The following is a 13,217-nucleotide window of genomic DNA, read 5'->3' as shown; positions in this document are numbered from 1 at the left end:
ATTTTAAAATTTGTTTCCTGTGACCCATCTAATTGGCTGTTGCCAGGGTGAACTTGAATCCATTCATCCACCCATCAGAATTCACACAGGGCTTTGTCAGCTGAATGTGCTAATTCATTTCTCTCCTCTTTGCAATAAACACTGTCAGAAAAGAGATCTCTCCAACTGCTTAAATAAAAACTGTTCAGATCCAGCACTGTCTACCTGCTCTGACTTTAGTGTAGACCAAGTCCAATGTCATTCAGTCCCTTTATTTGACTGAGAATTAGCAAAGGATCTGAACGTATGAGCCAACATTATACTCTTCCATCAGATCATCCGTTCTTAAGAGCACATGCAATTAGCTCCAACTCCTTTAATATTGACATAACTTATGCCCCTCTCCTTAGCTTATCATTGTGGTACTCTGGCATTAATGCTTGCTAATAAACAGGGCAACAAACTGCATTATCAAGTCACTGATTATAGTGATGGCTGAAGGAACCACATTTTCTCTTTTGCATCTGTTCTCAGAAATACCCAGGACCACAATAATAACCTTGGGATAGGTTCTGTGTATTACTAGAGTAAGATTTTTTTAAAAATCACATCAAACAACATTACTTCTAACATGAATTATTTATTTAAAAATCTCATTGTACATCAATGTGGAAAGTCAGATCAGTCAATCAGTAAACATTTATTAAGCACCTACTATGTGCCAGGCACTTTGCTAAGCCCTGGAGATACAAAGAAAAGGCAAAAAAAAAACTGCCCTTGCCCTCAAGGAGTGTATAATTTAATGAGAGAAAACTATATAAAAAGGAAAACAATATGGAAAAGGAGGTGAAGAAGATAACCAATGTGGGGGTGTTGGAAAAGTCAAAAGGAGTGAAGCCAGGTGGGGAATAAATACATGGCCAACCCAGGCTCCCCCCTAAGGGAGATTTAGGAGGAGAGATCAGGACTGATGGGATCTTGCAGGATGAAGTTCTTGGGGCACAATGGAAAAAGTCCAGGAATGTATCCAGGTGGGACATGAAGATGAAGAACAAGAGTTTGTTAAGTGCCTCTGATGTATCGGGCTTTGTGCTAAGTGCTGGGGATCCAAGGAAAGCAACTCCCCAATCCCCTACCTTTCACCTCCCCCAAAGCCCCTACAACAACCCAGTCCAGTGAGGAGCTCACAATCTAATGGGAGAGAGAACATGCAAACAACCATGTACAAACTAGATATATACAGAATAAATTGGAGGTAATCAATAAAGGAAAAACACTACCATTAATGGGGAAGAAGAAAGGCTTCTTGTAGAAGGTGGAATATTAGTTGGAACTTGAAGAAAGCCAGGAAATAACTAAGATAAGATTCCGGAAGGATGGAATGCATTCTTGCCTACTGCTTTCTCCACCATCTGAACCCAAGGATGAAAATTCATCCCTGTCTATAAGATGTACATAGCTATTCACTTCTAGGAAACAGCTTATGGGGGTAAATATTCCCATTTACTAGTTATCTGGATAGTATAATATCCACTAAGTAGCAAGAACCTCAATTTGAAACAAAAACCCATAAGGATTTTACTTTTACAATATCATGTCCACATTCCTAACTCAGAATATTCTCTGCGGTACTGAGGGAGGCCTAAGAATTGTTCTTTCATTTGCCCCCCTAGTATCACAGAGGAAAAGAATCTTAATCAAAAAGGCATGAATCTAAAAAAAAAAGGCATAGATCCTATAAGGTTTACATGTACAGGTAAAAGTCTCAATTGCCCCCAAATCCTGAGTTACAGAGATTCAATAAAGAACATTTTTACAGTTTATTGGGGATTACTGCTTATTGTATGCTCAGTTTAGTGTTTTGGGGGAATGGGGGTGAAGAGAAAATTCTTCTTGAATATTGACTATAGCTTCTCTCATCTCCCTCCTCTCTCTCTCCATTCTTCCTTTCTCTTCTCTCTCTTTCCTTCCTTCCTTCCTCCCTTCCTCTCCTTCTTCCTCTTACCTCCTTCCTTCCTTCCTTCCTTCCTTCCTTCCTTCCTTCCTTCCTTCCTTCCTTCCTTCCCTTCCTCCCTCCCTCCCCCCCTTCCTTCCTTCCTCCCTCCCTCCTCCCCCCCCTCCCTCCCTTCCTCCCTCCCTCCCTCCCTCCCTCCCTCCTCCCTCCCTCCCTTCCTTCCTTCTATCCTCCCTCCCTCCCTCCCTCCCTCCCTCTCTCCCCTCCCTCCCTCCCTCCTCCCTCCCTTCCTTCCTTCCTTCCTTCCTTCCTTCCTTCCTTCCTTCCTTCCTTCCTTCCTTCCTTCCTCCCTCCCTCCTCCCTCTCTCTTCTTTCTTTCTTTCTTTCTTTCTTTCTTTCTTTCTTTCTTTCTTTCTTTCTTTCTCTTCTTTCTTTCTTTCTTTCTTTCTTTCTTTCTTTCTTTCTTTCTTTCTTTCTTTCTTTCTTTCTTTCTTTCTTTCTTTCTTCTTTCTTTCTTTCTTTCTTTCTTTCTTTTCTTTCTTTCTTTCTTTTCTTTCTTTCTTTCTTTCTTTCTTTCTTTCTTTCTTTCTTTCTTTCTTTCTTTCTTTCTTTCTTTCTCTCTTTCTCTCTCTCTCTCTCTCTCTCTCTCTCTCTCTCTCTCTCTCTCTCTCTCTCTCTCTCTCTTCCTTCCTTCCTTCCTTCCTTCCTTCCTTCCTTCCTTCCTTCCTTCCTTCCTTCTTCCTTCCTTCCTTCCTTCCTTCCTTCCTTCCTTCCAATTTAATCCAATATAATCCAATTTAATACAAGACACCAGACCTGAGCTTAGAAAAATTGAGTGTTTGTGGGTGGGAAGCATAAAATGTAACAATAGTGTAAAAGCAGAGGTATCAAACACATGTTCCCTTAAGTGTAGACAGAACCAGATTTTAAAAATTGGGAAATATTTAACAAAATATGAATATTATCAAACATAGATAATGGTAATATGTGGTTTTCTAAGTCAGTATATAGCTTGGCAAGTATCCCTATGTATGGTTTAGTGGCCCTATTTCTAATTGAGTTTGGCATTGCTGGTGTAGAGGACTGATAATTGGTCATTTGTTAATGATCTTGATAATTTCTTGGATGTAGCCAAGTGATAAATGGCTCCATCTTCTCAGAATCAGTGTTTCTGTGTGGCACATGTATTTAACAAAGGTTTTTGTAGAATTGGCTCCTATTGATAGATGAGAAACAAGTAGGACCTTGTTTTATGCAACCAGTATGTTCCAAGACTTAATTACTGTTGAAAATTGAGCATGGAGGAAGCTGGGTGGCTCAATGGATTGAGAGCCAGACCTAGGGATGGGAGGTCCTGGGTTCAAATCTGGCCTCAGACACTTCCTAGCTGTGTGCCCCTGGGCAAGTCACTTAACTTGCTACTGCCTACTCCCTACTGCCTAGCCCTTATTGCTCTTCTACCTTAGAACCAATGCAAAGTATTGATTCTAAGACGCAAGGTGAGGGTTTAAAGAAAGTTGAGCATAATGGCAAACCCCACTATTTAGTAAGTATTTCTTTTATGAACATATCTAGGAATTTTACCATTTTTCTTAAGCTTATCAGAGTTCCGAACATCACTACTCTTGTACTTTGGGACTATTAATGAAAACTAAGAAGCCCTACTCTGACTCCAACATGACTTCTTAGCATTGAGAACTATAGACAGAGATTGGTGCAGAGCTAATATCTGATGCAAAACAATGTAATGGCTCACCCTGATGCATCTCAGAGCAAAAACAAGAGTGATTGATACAAGACTACTCCATTTGGGAAAATGACACACATGTTTATTTTATAGATTTTTTCCCATTTTAATTTTTTTAATTGCTAATTGCACATACCTGAATTTGTGTAGGTTGAGTTCACATAAAACGAGGTCCTACTATATTCCAAGGTAGTCAATCAATTAACAAGCAATCATTACCCATCTACTATGTGTCAGCCATATCTGCAGTCTTTCCCCTCATGCACTTCCAGCATTTTTACAAATGCAGTGAGATTGTGCAGATAAATCAACACATTTACCAACCACGTTTTCCAGGAGAATAGGGCTCCAGAAATCCCTTGGAATATGCCGTGGTTACCTAGCAGACGATCCAGGGAATCTTGAACTCCTGGCACAGTCAGAGATTTAGAAGTAGAAGAGACTTTTGGCATCATTGAGTCCAAACAGATCCTTTTTAACTCTCATCTTCCAAGACTGATAACCCAAACATAACTTTAAATTTTGTCAGGAATACATTTAATTCAACAAATAAGTTCTATATGCAAACTGCTATCAGACTCAGGAATATAAAGAAGACACAAAGGAAACAGTTTCTTACCTTCAAGGAATTTACTGGGAGATGGATGCAACAGAAACAGAGAGAAGTGGCTACAAAATAACATCAGGCATGACAGGATGCTAACTTGGGGAGTGGGGCATTGGGGAAGATCTCTGGTAGGAAGTGGGATTTGCCTTAAAGGAAATTTCAGGATTCTAAGAGGGTGTCTGAGGTGAGGAGGAGAGCATCCCAGGCATGGGTGGGCAGCTTGTGCAAAGGAAGGAGAGATCATACATCAGGCTTAGGAAGTCCCTAGTAGTTGGGTTTTATGGGAAGTGTTGATGAAGCAGGTTCAACGGCTGAGATGGCAACGCAGCAAAGCACTGTGGAGTGCTCAGGGCGTGTTGGAGCACAAAAGACAACACGGCCATCCAATGCAGCTGAGGAAGTCTCCAGGTGTAACGACTTTTCATGCCACTGGACCCAGGCTTCCAACGCCAAAAGAGTGGGACTGTCTCTGTGCATCGACTTTTCCACTTAAATCTCCTTCACGCACAAGTGTTTTTGTGCACACTCATCTACATCACAGATGAAAACGGACAAAGACAATCGTCATCCTTGGTTACCAAGAGACTACTACTACAATGAAGCAGGATGAAAAACTTTGAGACAAGAAAGCAGGATCCAGATCACAGAACACTCTAAAAGCCTGGCTGAGGAGTGTGTATTTTATTCAAAGTCCAGAGGCAACCCCAGATTTCCTTTTGACATGTCCCAACAGCATCTCACCTCCATGCTGCTTTAAAGTTTAAAGCATGAAATGCAGTGATTGTGGGTGATAGCATATGCAATTTTCTAACTTTTTAGTAGCTTACTGCTTAACAGAAAGAATATGTGTTTTTATTTTAATAACTTGGAACATCCAGGTGAATTAAGTTTTGTTGTCTGATCATGTTGTCTTCACTGACACATTTATGAACCACAACAGTTCTTTTGTAGTGTAAGCTAGAGCACTAAATTTGCACTCAGGAATGTCTAAACTCAAACCTAGCCTCAGATACTTTCTACTTCCTTTGTGACCCTGGACAAGTTACTTAACCCTGTTTGCCTCAGTTTCCCTATATGCAAATTGGAAGAAAATGAGAGACTTAGAACATTTAGCAGTTCATAAAAATGGAGGTTTATTTAGCTGTAGCAATGAAAGTCCATTAAGTGAGGATACAAAACCTAGCTTCAACAGAGGAGCAGAGGAGGCTCAGTCATCTCCATGAAGAAATATTTGGGTAAGCAGAGAAAGGAATGGTACCTCAAGGGACAGTGACATATACACCAAGGCAAAAGGACACTGGGCGGCTGCTAAGTGCTGAAGTGGATAGAGCACCAGGCCTAGAGTCAGAAAGGCTTGAGTTCAAATCCAGCTGTGACACTTACTGACTGTGTGACCCTGGGCAAGTCACTTAACTTTTTACCTCAGTTTCCTCACCTGTAAAATAAGCTAGAGAAGGAAATGGCAAACCCCTGTATTAGTTTTGCCAAGAAATACCTAAATGGGGTTGTAAAGCATTGGCTATGACTGAACAACAAAAGGCATTGATTCCACATGAGCTGACCTCTTTTATGACCTTAGGCCACCAAGAAGCTAGGTCAATGGCAATGTGAACCATAAGCTTACAGAGTCTCAGGAACAATGTCTTCACTTTATTTAGGAAAGCCTGTTAATATTTTTTTACCCTAGTTGTGTCAAGATGATGAATGTCTTCTAGAGAACCTTCCAACATTTAGATGACTTTGGGGTATTAGTGGACAAGCCTCCTTTTAGGGATTGAGGAACCCTAGCATAAGCAGCACTAGGAGTGGAGAGTTGGGGCAAGGCTAAACTACACCTTGTGTGTGTGTGTGTGTGTGTGTGTGTGTGTGTGTGTGTGTATTTCCCAAGCTATACAGAGACATTAAAGCATCTCCCAATGATACCAAATCTTGGGTCCCTCACATCCTTTCTGAGTTGTTGTCAGAAGGAGACCTGTGCTGTTTTTTTCAAGGTATAAGGGGGCATCTGCAGGGGCAGGGACCTCAAGGCTGGGACAACTCTGCACCAAGGATCTTTTAGTTTTAGTACCTTTTCTTGGTTACTTCCCTTTCATCCTGTATATAGCTCATTTATACATATTTTTTGCTTGTTATCTCCTGTGAGCTCCTTGCGATCAAGGATTGCCTTTTGCCTTTCTTGTATCCTCTGCACTTAGCACAGTGCCTGGCACATAAAGGGTGCTTAATAAATACCTACTGATTGAGAAATGGTCACCTATAACTACCAAAAGCAGCATATCCTTACTAAATCTTTCCAGAGGTTGGATCCAAGAAACCTATAGACTTGAGTCATCCTCCTTTGCAGGATGACATTGATTCATTTCAGACTTGGTTATCTGGGAGGCAAGATACCTACCCTGACAGGGCCATGATGGCAAAGAAAATGAGGAAAAGGTCATTTTGTCTCTTGGAGGCAGGTTAAAGACTATCTGGTTTTCTGAGTGGTGGGTCCTCAGAATGGCATGAGGAGCCCTGCTGGCCAGAAGTTGTTGCTTTATCCATTGCTAGGGGATTTCATGATCTACAATCCTCCACAACATGGTATCATGACCTCGTCTGGCAAATGGACCCATTTCTTATCATCTGCCATTTTCAAAACAGCGTCAGCCTGGCTGTAGGTTTCTATAGTGGACACATAATATTTCCCGTGGGTAGATATGGGTTCTGATGTATCCCATGGCATCTATGCAATAGAAAGTATATTTCTTCATTGGAATTGATCCCAAAGGCGGAGAACCTTTGATTGTTCATTCCTGTTCTGTCCAGGTATTAAGCCCATCACCACCAATAATCAGAGGTGAAGATCTTATCTGACCCATCATTCAAGGCTCTTTTACTACTGCCTAGATAGCTTGCACTTTAGCCCACTAGAAGAACATATTTGAATTCTTCCTCCCTCCACTCCAAACATTCAGAGTGACTAATAACTAGATTAAGGTGGTGAAAGCTCGGTGGCATATGGCTTTCTTGTAGTGGATCAAGCCATTGGTGAACCATGAAAAATATTCCTCTTCATTAGGAGGAGCCCTGTCCTCACAGGCTACCATAGAAGGTAGAGTGGAGGCTTCAACGTTTGGCAAAGCTGCAACTTGTTCATGAAGAGGGCTAAAACCCCAGGAAGTGTGGTTTTGAATTGACCATATCCACCTAATAATAGAAGTCTTCTTTTCCCTACCCAGCTTGGTACAGGTACCATCTTACATTAGTAGTAGTAGTAGTCTCTCGGTAACCGAGGATGAAGATTGTCTTTGTGCATTTTCATCTATGATAGATGAGTGTGCACAAAGACACTTGTGCATGAAGGAGATTTAAGTGGAAAAGTCGATGCACAGAGACAGTCTCACTCTCTCGGTGTTGGAAGCCTGGGTCCAATGGCACGAAAAATGACACCTGGAGACTTCCTCAGCTGCATTGAATGGCCGGGTTGTCTTTTGTGCTCCAACATGCCCTAAGCACTCCATAGTGCTTTGCTGCGTCGCCATCTCAGCCGTTGAACCTTCTTATTGGTTTCTTCCACCTGTTCAGCCGAAGCAGTCTTCACATGCTGGGTGAGCAAAGCCTTAGTTCACCAGGGGTCAATGACCTGATGGTTACCCTCATAAGGTTTAGCTGGCCATACTCAGTTCATAACAGGCAACTCTAGGCTTATGCCTAGGAAGTCATTGGTCGGTCTCCAAATACACCCAAAGATTTACAGCAGCACTTTTGTGAGAGTAAAGAATTAGAAACAAAGTAGATGTCCATCAACTGGGGGATAGCTGAACAAATTGTGGCAATGAATATAATGGAATATTACTGTGGCAGAAGAAATGATGGGGATGAATACAGAAATACCTGGAAAGGTCTAGGTGAACTGATCTATAGTGAAATAAACAGAGTCAAGAAAAAAATATAGACACTGATAATTTCAATATAGATGAGAACAATAGTATATGCAAAAAAGTGAATGTAACAGAGTATAAAAATCAAGCAGGATTTGATTGAAAAGATAGATATGAGAGACCCTAATCCATCCCCTTGGTCCACAAATTATAGGCAGGCACTGCACGTGTTTTCAGACTTTTTTTGATGTATCAATCAGTTGTATTGATTCTTTTTCCTCCATAAAATATACTATTTGTTATAATGGGTTGACTCTCTAGGGCAGTGAGCAGGAAGGGAAACTTGGTGTAACTATGATGATATAAAAAATAAGAGACATCAATAAAAAAAAAAACCAACCTAAAAAAAGAAGGCAACCCTGGGAAAAGGGTGATAGCATGATTTTGCATCATCCATTCAATAAAAAGGGGAAAGTATTCTGGTGGTCAATAGTATTAGATGCAAGAGAAAGGCCAAGGATGATGAAAACCTACAAAAGACCATTCGTATTTGCAAGTAAAAGATTGGTGGCAATTTTGGAAAGAACAGTTTCAATGAAATGAAGAGCCTGGAAGCTAGATTGCAAGTTGTTTTGCTTTGAGAAGCATTCATTATCTCGCCTCCTTTGGATCACTTGTGCTTGGCCTTGACAAGGAGGACTGGACTGCCTAATTAACAGAGACTTGAGGAAGGAAGAGTGACAGATGACGTCAAGGATTTTTGAGAAGAAAAGAAGGGGGAAAGGGAGGTCTCTGGTCATTGATGATTAAATATTTTGATGCACATACCCTGGTATGTCAAGTTGATTTGGTAAAAAAACTGATCTTGGGAAGTTAAGAAATCCTATTGGAATACAGCTTGAAAATGAAGTTCACAATGTCTGAGAATATTCAGAATATAATAAAAATGCCATGTAGGCTGTCTGTGCAAGAAAAGGCAACAAACATTTGTTTTCTATAATGTGCCAGACACTATGCTAAACAAACACTGGGGAAATGAAATAGAAGCAAAAAAGAAGATAGTTCCCGACCTCAGGTAGCTTCCATTCCAATGGAAGAAGGCAATAATCCATGAAGGAGAGCTGAGAAGTTTGGGGATGAACATAAAATCTTAATGCAGGAAGGGAATGAAGTTAGTAAATGACCTGGGAGGAACTCACCAGTGGGGTCAGATGGCTACCATATGGAAGGATATTCCGTGGTGAGAAGACCACAAAGATGGATGGATATGCTACAGGAAGGAGGTCCCAGGCACTAAGAGAAGTTCCAAGGTGAGGCATGAAAGGCAGAGGCAGAGCAGGGAGGAGAAGGAAGGCTTTAAAAGACAATGAAGTGTTTAAATGAGAAATTTAGTGAAAATATAAACCTTACTGCTGCACTCTACTCAAGTGACTTGTTTTCTTTGTAAAATCTCTTAATGTTAGCTTATTTTTATGAGACTTCATTTATACCATTGATCTTTGGTTTGGAACTGGGATATCATCTGGCTCCAGGCAATTGGTCTGCTAACCTAACCTATCTATGGATGCAGGACATTCCAGTAAGTGGGATACTCCAAGTGAATTTTACATTACAATAATGTTCACTCCATGAATAACAAACTTTAGATGCAGACGTGTAGGGAAGAGAATATAGAGTAAAACAGAAATTCAGGCCATGAACAACGTGGGTATCTTCGATCTTTGTAGAAACTCATGATGACATGTGCAAGAGAGGTTCTCACAGTCTAACCCAAAGCCCTCCTCTAGAAGATGGCCAGGCAAGGGAAGTAAGCAAAACCAGGAGAACGCTGAACAAAATTACAGCAATAATGTCTAATGTTCCACTGTGAGTTATTCTGAGCAATACAGTGATTCAAGATGATTACAAAGGGCTCAGGATGAAAGATGTTATTCACCTCCAGAACAAGATCTGATGGAATCTGAATGCAGATCTGAGCAATACTTTTTAGACTGTATTTTTCTTGTTTTTTGGGGGGGGATTCTATCTTCTTTTGCAGCACAGTTAATATGGAAATATGTTTTGCATGGCTCCACATGTATAATCTATATCATATTACTTGCTTTCTCAGGGAGGGGAGAAAGGAGGGAAGGAAAGAGTTTTCAATGTGGTCTAATACCAAAATTTGTTGTGACTGACTGTACATGACTTAAATGGGTCTTGTTTTTCTTGCTCTATCAATGAGGGGAAGAAGAGAGGATGGGAGAGGGAGAATTCAAAACTGAAACTTTTATTTTTAAAAATGACTACCCTCCTCAAATGAAGACTGATTCCATCTGCTAGATGCTTTACAGTTATTTGCTAAAATAGTTAAGTGTGCTGCTCACCCGATAAAATTACCTGGGAAAACCATTTGGTTGACTCTACATAGACAAGACTGTGACCTTTTCAACTCTCAGAAGGGATAATAATGATCCTCTTCTTCCCTGCATCTTAGCCAGAAGACCAGGTCACTGACAGAACTTGGTGAGCCCTTGTTATCCTGCCTGTGTAATTTGGAGCATGGTGAACCTTAGCAAATTAAGGAGGGTTCTTGCTGTACAATTTATTGGGTGCATTCCCAGTTTTTCTTTGATAGCCCAATAATCTTGCCATATCTCACCCATTGGCTAGGCCTTTATTTTGAGAAAGTATTCAAAGTAAAAAAAACCCAACACAATCTCCTTCACACAGCCCATTTGTTAACATGTGAGTACATTTTATTATTTGACTAAATATTGTAATTATGAATATATTCTTGCTGTAATATATTTTGAAAATGGGCTGAAGTCTACTTAACTGCTAAAGAAGCCTTCAAAACCATTACAAGAAAATGCTGAAAGAATTTGTAACCAAGTACTGTTGATTTCCCATATTGCTGCTAAAAGCCAAGTTCTGGGTTCAAATCTAGCCCAATTGCCTAGTCCTTACCACTCTTCGGTCTTGGAATCAATACTTAGTCTGGATAGTACTGATAAGAATACCAATACTTAGTACTGATTCTAACTAAGACAGAAGATGAGGGTTTTTTAAAAGAAAAGAAGGCTTTACTATAGTTCTGGAACTGGGAAAGACTTTACATTAAGCTCTTATGCTTAAGTCCTGTTCAGTGCCTTTTATATAGGGAATGACAAAGGGTTTATCTGGGAACATGGGATTTATCATTATTTAGATGTTGGAGCGGCTGGCTCCTCCAGCAGTTACTCTTCTTCCGAGGGGAGGGGGTCATCTTCAGATCAAAGGAGTCGTCAAGACCATCCCACTTAACTCATTTTATTCCATATAGTACCACAAATATATTTTTTTAAAGAAGAGAGATGATAGGAAAACATGTTGGTGCAAAAACAGGTCTGTAATGATGTGCACACGGCAATGTTTGATGATCGCATTGATTTTTAGAATGATGTTGCTGCATTGGTAAAGGAATTGATATGGTCATAGTTCCTATTACTCATGAAGTGAGCAAAATGGGACCATATTGATATCTGATTATGGAATTGAAGAATGGGTAAGAAACAAGTGGATGGCTATACATGTTTTGCTAGAAGTTACAAAATGTATCTTTTCATTAAAAACTGACATTGCTTCCCAAAATGCTGAGGAGCAGCTATCCACTTGGCAAAATTCAGAACTCTTCTAGGGCCTGGATGACTCTACTTGCCTGTGAAAGTTGTAAACATTGCCTGCGGGGAATACACATAAGTCTCAGTCAAGAATATAAAGTCTTAGAAAGAGTTCATTGGTTGAGACAATTACAATGAGCTTCTGTCATTAAGAAAGGAGTCCAAATAAATCAGCTTCAGGTGGATTCAGGAGTACTTTTCATTATGCTTTTGCATCTGGCAACCACACAAGGATCTTCTTCTCCTCATTAATAAAAGAAATGATCAAAATAGACCAAGAAACTCTAAAGGGACAGAGCATGCTCCAAAGGCTAGGATTTCTTAAATGACCAGTTTTTTAGGTTTATATGTTGATCTTATTCATGGCCTGACAGTTAAAGTAACTCAGGAATTCTTTCTGACTCATGGCCATGGAAGTATGTTCGAAGGTCCTCAGGTTAGCAGTACAGACACTCATAATATACCTTTCAAATCTATGACCCCATGTCTGGGACCATGACTTAGAGGACCCTGAGTAAAGAGAGAATATGCATGGGCCTGGGCAGTCCACCATAATATGTATCCAAAGGTGGCTAGGATTTGGAATTATTTTGTTCAACAGGAAAACTAACAACTCTCCCTCAGATGGTCTTTACCCTCTTGTTGGACGACGTACTGTCTCATCTCTTCTTTGCAGTCATCCCCATTGGCATGGCTCTTCCTTAGTCAACACCATTATCTTACCCATCAGGGGCAGTTAAGACCCTTTGAATCTGCCATGGTAGACAACCACCAGGAGGAGAATAACTCATGACCAATTCACTCTGAGGAGCTTAAGAAAAAAGAGTTTCTTTTTTTGCCCTAACATCACAATTTGGCTCAGTTGTGCTCAGAGGAATCCAACGATAGTAGCTCCTATTTATAAGTTAATCTGTTATAATAATGGCTGCACTTTAAGGTTTGCAAAGCACTTTGAAAATATTATTTCAATTTATACTTACAACAATCCTGGGAGGTAGATGTTATTATCTCTACTTTGCAGAAGAGGAAACTGAGGGCAGACTTGCAAAGATCACATAGCTAGGAAGTGTCTGAGGCAGGTTTGGGACTTAATTCTTTCAAGTCCTGCAGTCTATCCACTGCAAGGCCTATCTCTTATGATGGGTTGGATTAATTTGGCTTACTTTTTCCCTGCTTATGGGGAATTATAATAATGCTTTTCAATGCAACCTCTGACTCATTTCCAGGCTGAATCTGGAGATAGCCCGGGGACTTAGAAAAAGAGTCTCCTTCAAGCTTTTTGTGGCAGACTATAACTTCCCTTAAAATGGCTGTTGGGCAAATGTGATACATGCAGCCCAATTATACATTGGGTTGACCAATTTTTTCTTAATATGAACTTAGAGAAGTTGGGTGAATGGTAATGTACAATAGCAATTTAAGGAAAGGG

This window comes from Monodelphis domestica, chromosome 1, assembly GCF_027887165.1.
Source record: "Monodelphis domestica isolate mMonDom1 chromosome 1, mMonDom1.pri, whole genome shotgun sequence".
Lineage (NCBI taxonomy): Eukaryota > Metazoa > Chordata > Mammalia > Didelphimorphia > Didelphidae > Monodelphis > Monodelphis domestica.
This window is presented reverse-complemented; position numbering follows the sequence as displayed.